The following is a 7,228-nucleotide window of genomic DNA, read 5'->3' on the forward strand; positions in this document are numbered from 1 at the left end:
CAGGGCCGGACCCCGCGGCAGTTCCCCGACTCGGCGCGCGGGGGCGCTGTGCTCGCACTGGTGCCTCTAGCAGTGACTTTCCCTTTGCACTTTGGACCCACTTGGAGGGCTTGCCGGTTCAGGCAGGTCCTGAATGTGAACAGCACTGGTCCTGGCCAAAATCGAGAAGTCGAGAAGGGAAACTGATATTTATTGCCAACTACCGTGCTAGACCCTTTACGTCTTTTAATTTATTTAACAGCTCCACCAAAAAGATAAAAATGTCGTTTTTATAGATGAGAAAACTGAAGCATAGTAAGGGCAGCATTCGAGGTCTTGGGCAGGTACCTAGCAGTGCTGACGCTAGAGTTCGCGTTGTCCTAACTTGAATGCTTGCCCTCCTCGATGCCGTTAGGCTGCAGTATGTGTCCTCAGTCTCGGGGGTTTTGAAGACCCCAAGAGAAATCTCACCCAAAGGACATAATTTATGAATGAGTGTGCTGAGGTCCCAAGATAGCAGCTTGCCCAAAGTTACACCGTTTGTCTAATGGCATAGGCCTGCTCACCACAGAACAAACACACACACACACACACACACACACACACACACACACGCACATTACTGAAACAGTTTGCTGAAAGAGTTGTTCACCTGTCCCCTGACCAAGGGTCCACCCCATAGCCAAGTAAGCCCAGAGGACAGAACTGTTCAGATAAAGAATCCCCCCTTCAGCAACAGCTCCTATCTACATGACTTTTGACTTCATATTTAAGGAGAAAGGAATTTATGAACAGAAGCCATAGTCTCTGGCTTCAGCGGCAGGGTGACAAGATAGTGGATCCGCATGCCATTACCCCCAAGACCCAGGGCCTATATGCTATAGGAAAGGAGTGTGAAGGACATTTGAAGTCAGTCCCCCAGGGAAAGGCAAGAATGCTGTGTGAATCTGCCTAAGGGCAGGATTTATGGTAAGTACATGCTTTTACACAAGGAACAATAGATAAACTGGAAATCTTAGAGGCCTTCCTGAAAGCTGGTTATTCAGAAGTCAACTTGGTTGGAGGGGTGTGGTGGCTCATGGCCTGTAATCCCAGCATTCTGGGAGACTGAGGCAGGCGGATCTCTTGAGACCAGGAGTTCGTGACCAGCCTGGCCAACGTGGCAAAACACCATTTCTACTAAAAATCCAAAAACTAGCTGGGCGAGGTGGCACATGCCTTTAATCCCAGCTACTGTTTTGATTTAATTTAATATAACTTAATTTAGGAGAGCTAAGTAATTAAACATGAAGCCAAAGTACATAAGAAAGTGGCAGTCTTTTATTGCAAATATGCATACACTCGCAGACGAGGTTCTCTGGTCCTCAGGTGTGGGGGGCCAGGGAAGTCGCGCTGGCGCTCTCGGGTGATGTTCTCCGGTCCACAAATGTGGGGGCCGAAGAAGTCACGCCGGCTCCTGCGGGCGGCGGACTTTTATGCCTGGGAGCTGGAAGGGGAGGAGTTTGGGGCGTGTGTGTAGGAGTGGCTTCTTGAATTTCGGTGTCCTCGGCTTGACGTCATTCTGCGCGTGCTCAGTTGATTTGGTTCTTTTCCCAGGCGCGGGAAAATCTGTGATGAAGAACCCGGAAACAACAGGGACTGCTCCTTCTTGTTCACCTTCCTCCATCTTGTCCCTTTTCCTTCACCCAAACACTGAGGTGGCTAATGCAGGAGATTCGCCTGAATCCAGGAGGTGAAAGTTGTAGTGAGCAAAGATCACACCACTGCACTCTATCCTGGGCGACAGAGTGAGACTCTGTCTCAAAAGAAAACCTAAAAACCAATAAAACACATCAACTGGGTGGATTAGCATCCAAGATGGGGTTGCTTTAGCTTGCACAGAGTGTGTGTGTGTGTGTGTGTGTGTGTGTATGTTCTGGTCTCTCTCATAATCTTCCTTAAGGGAGGAATTTTATGATTCTTGTGATATTCAATCACATTTATTTGGGAGACAGGCATAGATGAATTTCCCATTTGTATAGAGGCGCATGAATATCAAATATTGTCTTTAATTTTTTGGATCAACCTCAGGGAATTTTTAATTATAATTTTAAATGCTCCACTGAAGTTGTCATTTGAAGAATGATAAGGGAAAGAAAGTTGGAGAAATCTCACACTCCAGTAACCACAGGCTCACTCATGGAAACTTAGTTGGGGCACAGATGAGTGGAATTTAAAGTTTAAATCCACTCGTCTGAAGCCAGGTTTGCAGTGATTCATTCACTCCAGCACTTGGGGAGGCTGAGGCGGGAGGATTGTTGAGGCCAGGAGTTCAAGACCAGCCTGGGCAACATAGGGAGACCCCGTCATTACAGATAGTAATAATTTAAAAGACCCCAGCGAGGCATGGTGGCATGTGCCTGAGGTCCCAGCTACTTGGGAGTCTGAGGCAGGAGGATTGCTTGAGTCCAGGAGGTTGAGGATGCAGTGGGCTGTGATTGTGCTACTCCACTCTCTGCTCCAGTCTGGGTGACAGAGTGAGGCTCTGTCTTAAAAATAAAATAAAATAAATCTCATCTGCTGTGTCTCATTACTGTAAACCGAAAATAAGGTCCTAAGCTCCCTAACTGACTAAATGGACCCCCTCTGGGCCAGAGAAAACCTAAAACTAAATTTCAGGCCATGACAGGAAGGGAGGTTGGACACGCCTCCTTATACCCCCTCCCTTTTGGAGTTTAGCCACAACTGACCAGCATTAATACTCAATAGTGCACATAAGACTGACAAAACAGACTCTCTAGCAATAAGATACCAAATTCCAACCTGACGCTGGTATTGTAACTGTCCATTGGGTTCTCCTTGTTCATTGCCTGGACAGAGCTGATTTATCAAGACAGGGGAATTGCAATAGAGAATGGGTTTAATTCTTGCAGAGCCAGCTGTATGGGAAACCAGAGTTTTATTATTACTCAAATCAGTTTCCCTGAAAACTCAAGAATGGTGGTTTTTATGGATAATTTGGTGAGTAGGGGGTCAGAAAGTGGAGAGCGCTGATTGGTTGGGTCAGAGATGAAATCATAGGGAGTTGAAGCCGTCCTCTTGTGCTGAGTCAGCACAAAAACCTTGGCTTCTGCAACCCACCTTATCTTAACGCAAACATTTCTTTCTACTGAGTTCAATTCTTCAGATAAAGTTTAACTCTTTCAACCAACTGCCAGTCAGAAAATCTTTGACTCCATCTAGAACCTATGAGCATCCACTGCTTTGAGATGTTCCACCTTTCCAGGCTGAACCAATGTATACCTTCCATGTATTGATTTATATTTTTGCCTGTCACTTCTGTCTCTCTAAAATGTATAAAACCAAGCTGTAACCCGGCCACCTTGGGCATCCTTTCTCAGGACGTCTTGAGACTGTACTCTGAGCCATGATTGCTCATACTGGCTCAGAATAAACCTCTTTAAATATTTTACACAATTTGGCTTTTTTTTTTTTTTTTTTTTTTGGTCAGCGTTACCATTATAGCTCCTCTCTTTAATGTTTATAGAGAAGAAACAAGAGGTTCTCTGAGATATTTAATGTTTCAACTACAAGGATTTTCTTTAATCTCCCAGGAACATAACCTTTTAGTATAAGGCTTATGATGACCACACAGCTTATAAGACATTGTATGGGTTGTCTTGAGTTAAAGAGTGCATTTGTCTTAAGCCTTTGCATTTGTTCCCCTGAGCTGCAAATGAACTCACTGGACCTGCGATACGTAATCTATCAGCTGGAAATGAAATCTCCAGACTAATGTTAATTAACCTTCCATTGTAGGCTGGACTTACTCACTTCTGCATCTGCAGAAAAATCTAAGTTGCTTCCAACAGGTCTGAATCAAGCACAGCATGAAGCTTGATTCTTTGGCAGACATCTGTATGGAATGGACAAGTAAGTGGATTTTGGAAGACAGAGGCTTCCAGCAGGGATTGCAGGGGTTCCACATTCTCACCTCTCAGGTCAGAGATATAGACTTACTGTGGCAGGGGCACAGGCATGCGTTTCCCAGGGATAATGGTCCTGACTCCATTCATCCCTGTCTATCCTTCTAAGACAGAAAAATTCTTTTTATGGTGATGCCATGGATATCAGGTCTCAAGGAATCTCTTGAGATTCTCCCATAACATCTCCCATTTATTTATTTATTTATTTATTTATTTATGAGACAGGGTCTTGCTCTGTCCCCTAGGCTAGAGTGCAGTGGTACGATCATGAGTCATTGTAGTCTTGAATTCATGGGCTCAAGCAACCTTCCTGTCCCAGCTTTCCGAATAGCTGGGACTACAGCTCACACCACCAGGTCCAGCTAATTTAAAAAATGTTTTGCTGGGCACGGTGGCTCATGTCTGTAATCCCAGCACTTTGGGAGGCCGAGGCGGTTGGATCACCTGAGGTCGGGAGCTCAAGACCAGCCTGACCAACATGGAGAAACCTCGTATATACTAAAAATACAAAAATTAGCCGGGCATGGTGGCGCATGCCTGTAAATCCCAGCTACTTGAGAGGCTAAGGCAGGAGAATTGCTTGAACCCAGGAGGCAGAGGTTGCAGTGAGCTGAGATCACGCCATTGCACTCCAGCCTGGGCAAAAAGAGCGAAACTCCATCTCAAAAAAAAAAAAAAAAAGTTTTGTAAAAATGGGGGTCTTGCTATATTGCCCAGGCTGGTCTCGAACTCTTGACCTCAAGTGATCCTCCCACCACAGCTCTGGGGTTACAGGAATGAGCCACTGCACCTGGCCTCTCATCTCTTTAATGGTATCCCAAAAAGGTTAAATTAGATATATGATTGATATGTTTTGGCTCTGTGTCCCCACCCAAATCTGGTCTTGAATTGTACTCCCATAATTCCCACATGTTGTGGGAGGGACCCAGTGGGAGATCATTTGAATCATGGGGGCAGTTTCCCCTATAATATTCTTGTGGTAGTGAATAAGTCTCATGAGATCTGATGGTTTTATCAGGGGTTTCCACTTTTGCATCTTCCTCATTTTCTCTTGCCGCCACCATGTAAGAAGTGCCTTTTCCCTCCCGCCATGATTCTGAGGCCTCCCCATGTGGAACTGTAAGTCCAATTAAACCTGTTTTTCTTACCAGTCTCAGGTATGTCTTTATCAGCAGCATGAAAACGGACTAATACAATGATAAATCGTTTTTGTTTGGTTGGTTTTTTGTTTTTGTTTTTTTTCTGAGGTGGAGTTTCACTCTTGCCCAGGCTGGAGTGCAATGGCACGATCTTGGCTCACCGCAACCTCTGCCTCCTGGGTTCAAGCGATTCTCCTGCCTCAACGTCCCGAGTAGCTGGGATTACAGGCATGTGCCACCACACCTGGCTAATTTTTTGTATTTTTAGTAGAGACGGGGTTTCTCCATGTTGGTCAGGCTGGTCTTGAACTCCCAATCTCAGGTGATCTGCCTACCTCACCCTCCCAAAGTGCTGGGATTACAGGCATGAGCCATTGCACCTGGCCATGTTTGGTTGGTTTTTAAAAAATTTTTTATGAGTACATAGTATTTGTATATATTTATGGGGTATATGATGGAATATGGTTTTCTGCTGAATATCTGTTTATATTGCAGATTTAATATTCTATATGAAAGTCTCATTCATTCACAGAACATCAACTCTTTACCAGGTAGGCTTGATATGCTCAGCCACAGAATTAGAGGAGAATGGAGTGGTGGACTTGTTGGAGCACCCACATGATTTTATTTTTTTTTTTGGTCTACATTCTGTTCCATAGGCATCCTTGTATCTTCTGTCAATGAAAAGAGTCAAACTCTGTAAAATATTTGAAGAGGTTTATTCTGAGCCAAATATGAGTGACCCAATGGCCTGTGACATGGCCCTCAGGAGATTCTGAGAAGAGGTGCCCAACGTGGTCAGACTACAACTTGGTTTTATACATTTTAGGGAGACATAAGACATCAATCAATACATGTAAGATGTACATTGGTTTGGTCCAGAAAGGTGGGATAACTGGAATTGAGGGCTTCCAGGTCATAGGTGGATTCAGAGAGTTTCTGATTGGTAATTTGTTGAAAGAGTTATTGTCTAAAGACATGGCATCAGTAGAAAGAATGTCTGGTTAGATAAGGGGCTGTGGAGACCATGGTTTTATCATGCAGATGAAGCCTCCAGGTAGCAGGCTTCAGAGATAATAGGTTGTAAATGTTTCTCATCATTTTGTAATGTTTCTTACAGCCTGTCAGTCTTAAGGTCTGTAACATTTTGTAATGTTTCTTACACTTAAGAAACATTCAGTCTTAAGAAACATTCAGTCTTAAGGTCTGAAACATTTTGTAATGTTTCTTACAGCCTGTTGTAATGTTTCTTACAGCCTGTCAGTCTTAAGGTCTGTGTTGATGTTAATGCTGGTCAGCTGGGCCCGAATTTCAAAAGGAAGGAGGGAATAATGAGGCGTATCTGAATCCCCCTTCCTATCATGGCCTGAACTAGTTTTTCAGGTTAAGTTTGGAATGCCCTTGGCTGAGAGGGGGAGTCCATTCAGATGGTTGCGGGGTTTAGAATTTTATTTTTGGTTTATATTTCACTGTACCCTTTCCCTCCTGGTGGGCAAGGACTGTGGAGTTTTAGGAAAGTATATGATATTCTTAAGAAACATTATTTAACCTTCCCCCCAGCCAAAGGACATGGGGTTGCGGAAGCTGATTTGAATGTAAAAATGGAAGAAGGCAAGACTTTAACAAAGAGAATGTCGAGGGCTGTTTGACCTTCCCTTTCTGGACAGCATCTTTTGGCACGGTTTCAGTGCTCTTTGTCTCCTGCTGGCAGGAGGCAGACACATTTTCCCAGAGCAGCAACATCCTTTATCCACGGACCATTTCAGAAGTGCTATCTCTAAATTGCACGCAGGGGTGGAAGGAGGTTTTGCTAAAACTGTTGACAGAGCAAAGCTGCAGCCAGATCAAAATCCTGCTACTTGAAACTCCTGGGCTGTAGTGTTTGGAGGTTAGAAGAAGACCACAGTGGGCAGAAAGTGAGATTTCACTGGAAGGAAGCATCCGTATGTTGTCTGGGCAAGACGGATGAAAACATAGTAACGGTGGATCAGGGAGAGATTGCTCTGTTAAGAAACCCAGGCAATCTGTGGTTCCTTCATCCAATATATTTGCTGTCCTGCAGTGACTGTTCAAATTACAAATATGGCCATGTCACCTACTGTGGATAAAACCTTCATAAGCTCTGGACCCTTGCCCACTGCCCTT

The sequence above is a fragment of the Mandrillus leucophaeus genome, unplaced genomic scaffold, assembly GCF_000951045.1.
Source record: "Mandrillus leucophaeus isolate KB7577 unplaced genomic scaffold, Mleu.le_1.0 Scaffold944, whole genome shotgun sequence".
NCBI lineage: Eukaryota > Metazoa > Chordata > Mammalia > Primates > Cercopithecidae > Mandrillus > Mandrillus leucophaeus.